Source organism: Lithobates pipiens, unplaced genomic scaffold (genome assembly GCF_037356315.1).
Source record: "Lithobates pipiens isolate NorthernLeopardFrog02 unplaced genomic scaffold, aLitPip1_a1.2 Scaffold_19, whole genome shotgun sequence".
In the NCBI taxonomy this organism is placed as follows: Eukaryota; Metazoa; Chordata; class Amphibia; order Anura; family Ranidae; genus Lithobates; species Lithobates pipiens.
In genome coordinates this window covers 391,720,497-391,735,656 of record NW_027507764.1, presented here as the reverse complement: position 1 = coordinate 391,735,656, position 15,160 = coordinate 391,720,497, and positions in this window count along the sequence as shown.

The following is a 15,160-nucleotide window of genomic DNA, read 5'->3' as shown; positions in this document are numbered from 1 at the left end:
TTAACAATTTTATTAATAAATATAGATATACTGAAACTGGTTTAGACAACCTTTGGTTGGAAATGAAATCCAGGTTAAAGGGGAAATTGGTAAATATGGGATTAGTTTAGATTAAGATAACAATTTTTTAATTTTACATTTATTGAGTGGAAAGAAAAAAGATTAAGATGAGGTTGTTAATTTAAATACAGCTACCATAATGTTTAACAAAGCCGAGATGGATGGGATACATAAGGTTTTTATACAGAAATTAAATCTTAAAGTCTGATAATAATGATGTGCGGTCCATGATGTGAGAGTAATAATAAATAAAATGTAAATATAACAGACGCATCACATCAAGTCCACACACCCTGTTAGGATAGATGCTGCCTGCAGCCAGTTGTTTTATAGTTCTTGATGTCCGAGTGCATTCTGGTCCATCATACATATTGTTTGGTCCTTTTGTTTTATGTATTTTTATTTTTGAAATCCAGCATGAAAGCAGAATGTGTGGATTGTGAAATGATGTGCCCCTTTTCCTTGTAAGTGCAGTGGGTATAAGTAGAAGAATATTTTGGATTTATGGACATCTCTGTATGACTGCAGGGTATTGTTATGGTTTACTATAATATTGCCAGGAAAAAGTTGTCTTTTTGAAACATGAAATTGGAGTTCTTACACAAACAGCATGATAGAAAGCAAGCCATTGTTATATTTGTGCAAGCTTTATCCAGTAATGAAGGGTTCACTCTGATATTTCAGAGCTGTAGCTTTTATGCAAAGGTGCTTTTAGACAAAGCTAGACATTATTTTGGTAAAATATTTAATTTTTAATGGTCCGACATTCTGCACAGCAAATATATAGCTAACTAAATGTTTGTCTAATGAAAGGTTCAAAATACAGTATGAATTTGTTTTGTTTGTTTATGTACAAATCTAACAATGAAAAATGCATACATACATTTGAATCCAGCCACCTTATTGCCTCTATTGGAGGAGGCTGGAGACAAAGAAAAATCACATGTGTTAAATTGATGACGTAGGAATCAGCTGCTGTGAGCCCAGTGCAGGACACACTCCCTGAAGACCCGAGTATTTACTTTTTTGTAGTGTTATTCCCAGTTTTATACTGAGGATGAAGTTTATCACCCAGAAGGATTCTCTGTATTCAGAGTCATTGGATCCCTTTTTCCCCAGCTCAAGAAGCAGAGTTCCATGTTTTAGCAAAGCCTGTGAGCTATAAAAAGAGTGGATATTTATATAAATAGTCGAGATATAGAGAGCTTTTGGTTCCATTTGAAGGGCCAGAAGTTTGTTTTTGCTTTGGCAGGTAAACCAATCAAGCATGCTAAGTTAATTTGATCGGTTGTTTTCAGCCTTCCAGGTTCTTGCTGAGGTAGCCATACTTACAGTAAAACTCACACATGGAAGCAGACCAGGCAACTCTAAGGATGCTGCATTTACAGCCCCGGACACTTGCTGGGTCTGTGCAACTCACAGATTCCACCCTAGTTCTGGCCCAGTATAGCTGGGATTAATAATTCAACTTTAAGGACCCCAGAACGAGAAGAACAAGTGGTCCACAGAGGGCAACTTCTTACGAAACACACGGCCTTGTGTAGTGTGTTGGCATCTGTAGCAGTTAGTGGGTGTTCTGTGTACCTTCAACACAGTATACACCGGTCGTTATCGGGCGATTTTTCGTTCTTGCACTTCTGTAGTGGTTGTTGTCTTCATGCCCTGACCGCAGTATACACCGCTATATTCACCTATATAGCTAGCGATATATCTATCTTTTATAATAGAGCTTGCAGTCAGTGTTAGGAGATTGTGCGTGCTGTCTGGGTGCTCTGAACCCAGTATAAACCACTATATCCACCTATATAGCTAACTATCTTGCTCGCTTTAAATAGAGCTGTCAGTCAGCGGTAGGAGATTGTGCGTGCTGTCTGCGTGCTCTGAACACAGTATACACCACTATATCCACCTATATAGCTAACTATCTTGCTCGTTTTAAATAGAGCTTGCAGTCAGCGGTAGGAGATTGTGCGTGCTGTCTGCGTGCTCTGAACGCAGTATACACCTCTATATCCACCTATATAGCTAACTATCTTGCTCGTTTTAAATAGAGCTTTCAGTCAGCGGTAGGAGATTGTGCGCGCTGTCTGCATGCTCTGAACGCAGTATACACCGCTATATCCACCTATATAGCTAACTATCTTGCTCGTTTTAAATAGAGCTTGCAGTCAGCGTTAGGAGATTGTGCGTGCTGTCTGTGTGCTCTGAACCCAGTATACACCTCTATATCCACCTATATAGCTAACTATCTTGCTCATTTTAAATAGATCTTGCAGTCAGCGGTAGGAGATTGTGCGTGCTGTCTGCGTGCTCTGAACGCAGTATACACCGCTATATCCATCTATATAGCTAACTATCTTGCTCGTTTTAAATAGAGCTTGCAGTCAGCGTTAGGAGATTGTGCGTGCTGTCTGCGTGCTCTGAACGCAGTATACACCGCTATATCCACCTATATAGCTAACTATCTTGCTCGTTTTAAATAGAGCTTGCAGTCAGCGGTAGGAGATTGTGCGTGCTGTCTGCGTGCTCTGAACGCAGTATACACCGCTATATCCACCTATATAGCTAACTATCTTGCTCGTTTTAAATAGAGCTTTCAGTCAGTGTTAGGAGATTGTGCGTGCTGTCTGCGTGCTCTGAACGCAGTATACACCGCTATATCCACCTACATAGCTAACTATCTTGCTCGTTTTAAATAGAGCTTGCAGTCAGTGGTAGGAGATTGTGCATGCTGTCTGCGTGCTCTGAACGCAGTATACACCGCTATATCCACCTACATAGCTTTTCTCTATTTGAGCCATCTGCCATCTGCAGGAGTTAGTGGAAGTTGTGTGTGCCTCCAGCACAATATACACTACCCAATTGCTGGTTTTCCCAACTCCCTTCAGGCCATTACCATGTTGGAAGGCCAGCAAGGAGAGGCAGACAGGCGCGAGCCGATAAAAGAGGGCAAGCCGGCTCTGTGTCTAGAGACAACAGTGCTGGTTGTGGACGCGGTGCATCGTCATCATCAGCACGTGGCCATGGGACACGCTTGTCCTTCTTTTCGGCAGCTGGACATGTTGAGCCGTATCATGCCGAAGACTTGGTAGAGTGGATGACCAAGCCCTCTTCATCCTCCTCATCCTCTCTCACCCAGGCTCAGGGTACTAGCAAAGCAGCTGCCAACGCATCGTCTTCCCTCCTCTCAATGTCATCATCAGTGACTCCTTCCCTAGACCCACCACGTCCTCCTGAGGAGTCTCCTGAACTCTTTGAGCACAGTGTTGGGTACATGCTCCAGGAGGATGTCCAGTGTTTTGTAGGCTCTGATGATGATACTCAGCTAGAGGAAGGCAGTAGCATGAATGCAGGGAGAGGGGATGCTCAAGAAGGACAGCAATCTGGCAGTCATGTTCCACAAGCTGCAGCATACTGCCAGGTTTGCTCCAGCGATGAAGAGGGAGGGGATGATGAGGGCACTGACTCCACGTGGGTGCCTGGTAGGAGAGAGGAGGAGGAGGAGGAGGCACATGTCCAACGAGGCAAGATGCCCTCCGGGGGCCAGCTTAAGGGCAGCACACCGTCTGAATCACACCGCAGAGCTCCGCCTGTGCAGGGCGGTGTGGGCCTTTTTTGAGACGAGTGCATCAGATCGCACCGCTGCTATTTGCAACATATGTCTCAAGCGTATCTCGCGTGGCCAAAACATCAGCCGCTTGGGCACCACATGCTTGACCAGACATATGTTGACCTGCCATGCAGCTCGTTGGCAAGCGTACCTCAAAGACCCACACCAAAGAACAAAGCGGACCTCTCCTTGCTCCTCATCAGCTGGGATCTCCAACCCCACTAGACCTTCAGTCCTCTCTGAAACCTGCTCTGAGAGGAATGAAGGTGTAGAATTAGGTGTGTCACAGCCAAGTGCTTCCGGGCAATCTGCTAGCAGTACACCCACATCCGATTATAGCAGGCAAATTTCCCAGGGCGGTCAGCGGTAAGGTGCATATTACCGCTGACTCATGGTCCAGCAGGCATGGACAGGGACGTTACCTGTCTTTCACGGCCCATTGGGTCACTCTTCTGGCAGCTGGGAAGGATGCAGGACAAGGTGCAGTAGTGTTGGAGGTTGTTCCGCCACCACGCCTCCAAAATGCTACTATTGGTTGTGACACACCTCTCTCCTCCACCCCCTCCTCTTCTTCTTCCTCCATGGCCTCTTCCAGTGCTCTGTCCTCAGAACCAGTGGTGCTCCATAGGCGTTCCAGGGGCTATGCAAGTACACAGGCAAAATGTTGCCATGCCGTGCTTGCGCTGGTTTGTTTGGGGGACAGGAGCCACACTGGGGCGGATGTTTTGTCAGCTCTGCAGGGGCAGGCCGAGAGGTGGTTGACGCCATGCCAGCTTAAGCCAGGAATGGTGGTTTGCGACAATGGCACCAACCTCCTCTCCGCCCTCCGACAGGGACAACTGACCCATGTGCCCTGTGTGGCTCACGTCCTTAACCTGGTGGTGCAGCGGTTCTTGGGCAGGTACCCGGGCTTACAGGATGTCCTGAAGCAGGCCAGGAAAGTCTGTGTGCATTTCCGCTTATCATTTAATGCCTGTGCTTGGCTGGCTGAGCTCCAAAAGGAGTTGAACCTGCCCAAGAACCGCCTTATATGTGACATGCCCACCAGGTGGAACTCAACGTTGGCCATGCTGCAGCGGCTGCACACGCAGCAGAGGGCCATCAATGAGTACCTGTGCGACTATGGCACCAGGACAGGGTCAGGGGAGCTTGATCCACGGTACAAGGGTAAGGTTGCCGACCTTATCTTGCCATCGCAGAGGGAGCAGAGGATGAGACATCTCCGGGAGGCCTTGCAGAAAGGTCTGTGCAACGCGTTCCCAGAGACTGGGAGGTTACAAACTCCTGGTCCTGGACAACGTGTTGCTGAGGCATCGGTCAGAAGGAGCGGTGGAGAAGGTGGCCGTCTGACCGATGCTTTGAGACAATTTTTTAGTCCGCAGCCCCAAGGTATGATCGGTTCCAGCAACCATCGCCAGCGTCTGATTTACATGGTGCAGGAATACCTAGGGGCAAGGTCAGACTTGGACACCTTTCCCACCGAAAATCCTCTGGCTTACTGGGTCTTGAGGATGGATCACTGGCCAGAGCTTGCACAGTATGCAATTGAGCTACTGGCCTGTCCTGCATCCAGCGTTCTTTCGGAATGCACCTTCAGTGCTGCTGGTGGCTTTGTTACCGATCACAGGGTGCGCCTGTCCACCGAATCAGTTGATCAACTGACCTTCATCAAGATGAATCAGTCTTGGATCACCCACAGCTACCAAGCACCTGAAGCTGATGTAACCGAATAATTGTTTTTGAAATATCACATCCCTTCAAGACTGCCTATGCTGATGCTGAGTGACTGTCCTGTTATGTTGATTGTCTATCCTCTTCCTCCTCCGCTGATATGTTGGAAGAACATTTCTGGTTCTGGGTGATGCCATCAGTCCAATTTTTCTGCCCCTGTTTAACAGGGGCGTTTAATTACAATTTTTAATGCAATGCTTTGCAGCAGGGCTCATTCCTGCACTACAACTAGAGTATATGGGAGAGGTTGCAGTGTCATGGCACCAGCACCAGTGCCTAAGGCCCAATTTTTCTGCCCCTGTTTAACAGGGGCGTTTAATTAAAATTTTTGATGCAATGATTTGCAGCAGGGCTAATTCCTGCACTAAAACTAGAGTATATGGGAGAGGTTGCAGTGTCCTGGCACCAGCACCAGTGCCAGCAGCCCAATTTTTCAGCCCCTGTTTAACAGGGACATGTAATTACAATTCTTGATATAATATTTCATAGGAGGGCCCGTTCCTGTGCCCACCCAGAGTAACTGTGAGGACTTATAGTGTTGTGGCACCAGCACCACAACTACCAAAGGTCAATTTTTCTACCACTGTTCAACAATGGCATGTAATTACAATTCTTGATATAATCGTTCACAGCAGGGCGCTCCAGCGCCCACCAAGAGTCACTTTGAGGGCTTACAATGTTGTGGCAAAACCAACACCTTGTTCCGCCATTTCTGCAGAGCATATAGGGCAGGCCCCTACTTTCAAACATCCAACTTACAAACATCTCCTACTTGCCAATGGAAGGAGACAACAGCAAGTGAGATGAAAAAAGATGGAGAGCAAAACAAATTATACAGGGGTGATAACCCTTCCCTATGTTTTCCAAAAAGCTTAAAAATCGTTTTTTTGACTGGAGCTACACTTTAAAAATGTACCAGTTGAAAATTACAAACAGATTCAACTTAACACAACAAACCTACACAGTCCCTGTCTTGTTTACACCGCCTGTATACTGCTGTTTTGAGTATATAGGGCCTGGGGGCCACACGTACTTCCTTTTTTTAATATGGGTACGGGTTCCCCTTAATATGCGTACAAGACCCAAAGGGGCTGGTAATGGGCAGGGAGGGCTACTCATGCCATTTTTCTCAATGATTTTCAACCATATTGCAGGAACCAGATATAACATTAAAACCGCAAGCAGTTTTAAATGACGTTATTTCTGTTAAATGTCATTTTATGCAGGGACTGTTCTAAACATGGGAAACACGTGGCACTTCACAGGCATACTACAGACACCCCCCAGGCATGATATTTAAAGGAATATTTCACTTTTTTTCACTTTAATCATCATTAAAATCAGTGATCCCGCCAAAACGGCCGTTTTAAAAAAATTTTTTTGCATTGACCAATGTCCCCTGGGGGAGGACCCAAACCCTTTTTAGGACAGTATCTTGTATATTAGCCGTTAAAATTAGCACTTTTAATTTCGAACGTTCGAGTCCCATAGACTTCAATGGGGTTCTAACGTTCGTACGAATTTGGGGTCCGTTCGAAAGTTCTGGTGCGAACCGAACCGGGGGGTGTTCGGCTCATCCCTATTGGTCAGTGTCAGCAACTGCCCGCATACTTTCACCTTCTGTGTAGAAGTGTAAATATACAAGTAACTTGAATGGGTTGTTGAAAAGATTAGTTTAGATCAGGGATATGCAATTAGCGGACCTCCAGCTGTTGCAAAACTACAAGTCCCATGAGGCATAGCAAGACTCTGACAGCCACAAGCAAGATGCCCAGAGGCAGAGGCATGATGGGACTTGTAGGTTTGCAACAGCTGGAGGTCCGCTAATTGCAGATTCCTGGTTTAGATTGTATTTATGAAGGTTTGCCTGTTTGACCAAGTGGAAAAGAAAAAAGTAATTTTGTGTTCTGTTGATGCCCTTGCTTCCTCCATGAGACAGACTGCATTCACCTAATTTAATCAATCTCCTAAAGTTGGTACTCTCTGGGACTTCACTACACCAGGATGAATGCATTGGCAGTAATCTGCGAATGTAGTACCAACAGGGGCGGCCCGTCCATAGGGGGCACCACCCTCCCCCCCTCCGGCAGTCCAAAAATAAATGTAAAAAAAATAAAGGTCCTTGAGTGCACTGTGTTCAGACGCCGGACACAGTCCGACACTGGACACAGTGCACCTATGGGAAGCGCCACGTCTATGCAATCACGAGATTACAGATGTGGCGCTTCATTTGCAGGCCTTAAGCCCACCTTGCGGTGCTTTATGAAGCGCCGAGTAGCTTCCGCCCATTCTTAGTATATATTACTATGGCCGGGCGGTTTGATTGACATCTGAGATGATGTCACTTCCTCTCACCAATTGCGCCCAAGAGAGAGGAACACATGCTGCTGAAACTTGGTGGGACGTATGCTGCTGCAATTTGGTGGTGACACATGCTGCCGCAATTTGGTGGGAAGCATGCTGCTGCAACTTGGTGGGATGCATGCTGCTGCAATTTGGTGGTATGCATGCTGCTGCAACTTGGTGGGACGCATGCTGCTGCAATTTGGTGGCAACACATGATGCTGCAATTGATGGTGACACATGCTGCTGCAATTTGGGGGGACACAGGCTGCTGCAACTTGGTGGGGACGCATGCTGCTGCAATTTGGCAGTGATGCATGCTTCTGCAATTTGGTGGGGTGCATGCTGCTGCAAGTGGTGGTGACACATTCTGCTGCAACTTGGTGGGACACATGCTGCTGAAATTTGGTGGGATTCATGCTGCTGCAATTTGGTGGCACACATGCTGCTGCAATTGATGGTGACACATGCTGCTGCAAATTGGTGGGGCACATGCTGCTGAAACTTGGTGGGACACATGCTGCTGCAATTTGGTGGTGACACATGCTAGTGCAACTTGGTGGGACACATGCTGCTGCAATTGATGGTGACACATGCTGCTGCAATTTTATGGTGACACATGCTGCTGCAATTGATGGTGACACATGCTGCTGCAATTTGAAGGTGACACATGCTGCTGCAATTTGGTGGTGACACATACTGCTGCAATTTGATGGTGACACATGCTTCTGCAATTTGATGGTGACACATGCTGCTGCAATTTGGTGGTGACACATGCTGCTGCAATTGATGGTGACACAGGCTACTGCACTTTGGTGGGACACAGGCAGCATTTGGTGGGACACAGGCTGCATGTAAGGAGGGACTCCACTGGGGGCAACTGATGTAATCTGGTGGCAAGCAATGTGGCTAGTGACACGCTCAGGGCTCCCACTGATTCTGCATTATGGTGAATTATTTCATTTTATATTACAATATTATAATAGAAATAATGAGCTTCAATCATCCTGACACCATAACAACCATGGTGCCGGGATGATTGAGGTGCTAACACCAGGTGTTTGAAATATCTTTATCTGCTGATTGTTAAACTTTCTAGAATACACATATTTCTATTGTTGTGCAGGATCTGGGCCTGCTGTCCCTCCATCCCTCTCTCCCTCTCCTTCCATCCCTTGTTCATCTCAGACACTAACCACACCACCTTAGAGCCACACCCATTTTCACCAAGTGGGAGGGGTCAAAAAGGAAGGACGGGATCTGGCGCTCCCCCCATCCTAAAACTTCACCAGCCGCCACTGAGTACCAGTGTATATTTATACTGTTTCATATGGATATGGATAGGTGCAATAGGTATGCCTCAGGGAAGAAAGTAAGATGATCATCTGGGAATTTTCTGATGATTTCCTCTACTTGTTTTTCAAAACAGTTGTATCAAAGCACTTTAAACATGAAGGAGTCAATACTCCAGCAATTGCAACTCCAGCAAACATTGCTTGTTCTGGAGTTTATTTTGCTCAATTTAGTATCAGTAAGTTATCAGTGGGTGAGTAATTCTTGATGCCTGGTGCAAGAATACAAGCCCTCCTCTCTTGTTGGTCAGAAAGCTTGCTGTTCAGTGACCTCTCCCAAGCCAGTGTAATACCCAGAGTTTTACTTTGTAGTGGTGAAAATAATAATATGTGTAGAATAGATTTGGTTTCACTGAGGTTCCTTGAATACAGAGCTACTTAAATCTGTATTATTTTCTGAGAAGGCATTGCTTATGTTTGTGGTTTAAAATGGATGTATTATCTGTAAAGAAGTCACTTTCAGGGAAGGTATAATTGGTATCAGGGGACATAAAGGTTGTCTGTCTAGCACTTTTGTGTTTAAAGTTCTTGAATCTGAGTAGGCTCTACTAGACAAGTCCTACAACAATTTCTTAGTATCCAACAATAAGGGTCAAGGGACTGTACTTTGTAGATAGCACACATTTACTTTAGATGTTTATAAATACTGATAGAATCAACCTAATTAAAGGGTGTTTTTTTTTTTAGTAGCTATTTCTATTAAATTATATGGAATCCATGGTGAGCTCTGAAATGTTATCTCAGGTTTCTCTTTCTCTAATGATACTCCTTGTTATGCCGCGTACACACGATCAAACAATCCGGTGGAAAAGTCCGGCAAACTCAAGTCCGCCAAACAATCCCCCCGTGTGTAGCCTCCGGCATACTTTTTTGACCCGAAAGTACGGCGGACTTAGAATGCCGTGTTGCACTCCAATCTTCCCGCCGGACTCCTTTTTCGGCGGACAATCCGGCCGTGTGTATGCCAGTCCGCCGTACTTTTGAAATGAGCGGACTTTTCCCTCCCGGAGAAAAGTCCGCTCATTTTGAGCGGGTCTCCAGGTAGGCGGGGCCCGCGAAGGAGATGTCGCTGGCCCCACCGCCTGGTATGGACTTAAAGGGGAACCCCAACGCCGAAAAGAATCGGCGTGGGGGTCCCCCCCAAGTCCACAACAGACCCTTGTCCGAGCACGCTACCCGGCCGGTCAGGAAAGGGTGGGCGAGCGAGCGCCCCCCCCCCCCTCCTGAGCCGTACCAGGCCGCATACCCTCAACATGGGGGGTGCCTTGGGGAAGGGGGGGCCCCGCGGCCCCCCCAGCCCAAAGCACCTTGTCCCCATGTTGATGAGGACAAGGGCCTCTTCCCGACAACCCTGGCTGTTGGTTGTCGGGGTCTGCGGGCGGGGGGCTTATCGGAATCCGGGAGCCCCCTTTAATAAGGGGGCCCCCGGATACCGCCCCCCCACCCTATGTGAATGAGTATGGGGTACAATGTACCCCTACCCATTCACCTGTAAAATAAAAGTACAAAAAAAACACAACACACGAGATAAAATACTTTATTGCACAGCTCCGGAGGTCTTCCGTCTTCACGGGTCTTCTCACCGGACTCCTCCGCTATCTTCTTGTAGCTCTTTTACTAGCGGAGGAGTCCGGCTTTCTTCCTCGCCGCCGGCCTCTTCTTCTGACTTCGGGGGTCTTGTCCCCCTCTTCGGCTCTTCTGCCGGGCCACCGCGCCTTCTTATAGCTCTTTTACAGGCGGTGGCCCGGTCTTCTGTCGCCGCCGCGCCTTCCGTTCTTCTTCTTCTTCTTCTTCTCCAGGAGATGTTGACTCGACGATCTCTCCGGCCGCAATGCCAGGGACGCGCTGCGCTGCCACTTATATAGGGACAAGGGGCGGTGTCACATGGGTTTATGTCACATGGGTTGGTCACATGGGTTGATGTCACATGGCGACAGTCCCAGTATCCTCCGGGACTGTGACATCGTAAGGGGGCGGGGCCACCATGTGACACCAACCCATGTGACATAAACCCATGTGACACCGCCCCTTGTCCCTATATAAGTGGCAGCGCAGCGCGTCCCTGGCATTGCGGCCGGAGAGATCGTCGAGTCAACATCTCCTGGAGAAGAAGAAGAAGAAGAAGAAGAAGAAGAAGAAGAACGGAAGGCGCGGCGGCGACAGAAGACCGGGCCATCGCATGTAAAAGAGCTATAAGAAGGTGCGGTGGCCCGGCAGAAGAACCGAAGAGGGGGACAAGACCCCCTAAGTCGGAAGAAGAGGCCGGCGGCGAGGAAGAAAGCCGGACTCCTCCGCTAGTAAAAGAGCTACAAGAAGATAGCGGAGGAGTCCGGTGAGAAGACCCCCGAAGACGGAAGACCCCCGGAGCTGTGCAATAAAGTATTTTATCTCGTGTGTTGTGTTTTTTTTGTACTTTTATTTTACAGGTGAATGGGTAGGGGTACATTGTACCCCATACTCATTCACATAGGGTGGGGGGGGCGGTATCCGGGGGCCCCCTTATTAAAGGGGGCTCCCGGATTCCGATAAGCCCCCCGCCCGCAGACCCCGACAACCAACGGCCAGGGTTGTCGGGAAGAGGCCCTTGTCCTCATCAACATGGGGACAAGGTGCTTTGGGGTGGGGGGGCCACGGGGGCCCCCCCTTCCCCAAGGCACCCCCCATGTTGAGGGCACGCGGCCTGGTACGGCTCAGGAGGGGGAGGCGCTCGCTCGCCCCCCTTTCCTGGCCGGCCGGGTAGCGTGCTCGGACAAGGGTCTGTTGTGGACTTGGGGGGGACCCCCACGCCGATTTTTTTCGGCGTTGGGGTTCCCCTTTAAGTCCATACCAGGCGGCAGGGCCAGCGACGTCTTCTTCGCGGGCTCCGCCTACCTCGAGACGCGCTCAAAATGAGCGGACTTTCCTCTGCATGTGTGGGCGAGTCCGTTCATTTCAAAAGTAGGGCGGATAGTACAGCGGACTTAGTACGCCGTATTAGTCCGCTCAAAAAGTGCCGTGTGTGGGCAAGTAGCCCGTTCGGAAAGTCCGACGGACAGTCTGGCGGGAAGTCCGCCAGACTAAGTACGTCAGACATACCGCTACGTGTGTACGTGGCTTTAGGCTCATGGCAGTTCCAGTATAGAAATCTGTGTAAAGAGTCTGTGTGCATAGAAATATTTTTTGAAGTATGGTATTTCCATGTCTCCCTGTTTTTGGGGGTGTAAGATCATTGTGTAGTTGAATTTGGGTTTGGCATACCATTTTTAGGAGGTGTGTGGGGCCATGATTGGTATTTTGTATAAAAGGTAGAGAATTTTAGCATATATATTGTGATATTTGGGGTGATTACAGCTGGTAGTGACAATTTTAGTGAGTCGTGCCAGTCTAAACTGTGGTTTTAGGGCTTGCCAGCCCACTTTTATTAAAAAGAAAAACACAAATTTCTTACATGAGGCTTCCCACACAGGGGGTTCAGCTTCACATGACATCAATGTAACACAAATTGTTCAGCTTCCTGGCTATCTGTTTCTCTCATGTCCCCAGCCTTGTCAGAATACTTCTTAGGCTAGTACAGGCACTAAGCTAGTGTCTTAGTTATAGCCCTTGTACACACAGTCGGAAATTCAGACGGAAACGGTCCGATCGGCTTATATTGTCGGAAAATCTGATCGTGTGTGGGCTCTATCTGACTTTTTTCATTGAATCTCAAATTTTCCGACAACAAAATCTGATCTGACTTTTTACGATCGTTTGTAGAGAATTCTGATCGGACAAAGTGCCACGCATGCTCAGATCAAAGTACGAGAGCAAAGCTATTGGCTACTAGGCTGAACGTAGTCCTGTCGGAATGAACAAACGTCATCACGTTCCGAATGATTGGATTTTCCAACAACTTTGTCGACCGTGTGTATGCAACACCAGTTTCGGACAAAATACATCGGAAAAAATTAGACAGATTTTGTGGTCGGAATTTCCGACCGTGTGTACAAGGGCATACACATAATTTCTCACAGCACTGCTGTTCCACAGCACACCTTAGATAAATATACTGGGGAATATTCCACACATATTTTTTGTAGTATCTTTCTGGGGTTATCATCCCAAATATAAACATGCTACAACTAAACACTTTTTATTTGTGTATATATTAAACCAATTACAATGCTGTATTACAAATCATCTTTTAAAAATGCGGTTGATTTACAATAAAATGCATTCAACAAGGTATATAATGACAACACATGACCAAATTCCAACACCAGTCAATTCAAACACCAGTCTGCCCACTTCATACAGGACTGGACCTAACTTGTCAGGAAAACAAATAATTCATCTACAAAGATGAACATAATTGTCATCAAGTATAATACCGATAAACAGTAATCTCCAGCAACCAATATACTGTATATCAAATTTGACAAAAATCAATTGCCTTTTTGTTTAAGAAAGCATACATAGAATAGCTGTCCACAGGGGAAAAACACACCACATATACTGTGGGTATAGAAAAGAATCACATTTGTTGGTTTTCAGCCTGAAATGAAGACAGGTACAGTTTTATGTTTTGTTCAGCTGTATTTAAAAAAAAAATCAAAAACAGAATCACGGAGTTGGAAAAAGGATCACCCCCTTCCTAAAAATTGTTTGTAAACTCAATCAGCTAATCACATTCTAAATGGCACCCATAGCCATTTGACTTTAAACTGTGATCAGCTGTGGTTGAGGAGCTCATAGCAGGAAAATAACTTTCCTGGAGTTTTTCAGTCCCGGGTAGTGCAACTGTAGCAAACAAATAAATATGGGTGGCAAGGCACTGTCAAAAGACCTCTGGGATAAAGTTGTGGACAAGCAAAAGTCAGGAGATGGATACAAAATAAATTTCAAAGGCTTAATCAATGCCTAGAAGCACAGGTAAGTCTATTATTAAGAAGTGGATTGTATCTACATGGACACAGACCTTCCCTGGATCAGGATGCTGCTCCAAATTGGATAAAAGAGCAGGGAGGAAAACTGGACAGAGTGGCTACCAAGAGGTCTACTCTGAATCAGTTGCAGGAATTTATGACAATTGTGGTCATTGTATGCATGTGACAACAATATCACAAATTCTCCACAAATGTGGCTTGTATGGGAGGATTGCAAGAAAAAAAAGAACACTCCTCAAGAAAGGCCACATGCAGTCACAACTGAGCTTTGCCAAAACACAGCTTGAAGATTCTAAAGCCATATAGAAAAAGGTGTTATCGTTAGAGGCTGTTTCTCTGCAGCAGGGACTGGAGCACTTGTCAGGATAGAAGCACAAATGGATGGGGCAAAATACCATCAATTTTTTTTTTTTAGGAAATGACAGTGACCCAAAGCACACAGCAAAAATGAGCACACAGTGATTGAAGGAAAAAAAGGTGAATGTCTTTGCATGTCCTAGTCAGAGCCCAGACTTAAACCCCATTGAAAATCCGTGGAATGAGTTGAAGACTGCAGTGTTAAAATGTTCACCATCAAATTTAACTAAACTTGAGCATTTCTGCAAAGATTTAAAAAAAAATGGGCAAATATTGCAAAGTCTAGATGTGCAAAGTTAGTAGAGATATTCCCCAACAGACTAAATATTGTAATTAAAGCCAAAGGTGCTTCAACAAAATACTGACACAAGGGTGTGATCCTTTTTCCAACTCAGTGATTCTGTTTTTGAATTTATTTTATTAGTACTAGCCTATGTCAGTGCCCGATTACCACCAGTACTGCCAGTTCCAGCCTAATAATGCTGCCTGATTTCAGCAGCAGTAGCAGTGTCCAATCACAGCCAGTGCCACCCTAATTCCAGTGCCATATTAACACCAATACAGCCAGTGCCAGCATAAAAATATAGCCTAATAAAGCCAATACTACTGGCCTAATACAGCCTGTTTACAGATGTTAGATAATGAGTTTATATGAAATCTAATTTAAGCTGTAAATGACATTGTAATACGTCTAACTCCTTCTAAAGTGAATAAATTTAATTCAAAGTGTTCAGAGGTCAGCCACCACCTTCCTTCCTGTGAAGTAAACACTTACCAGAGCGAATGGCTGCCTTTACAGCAGC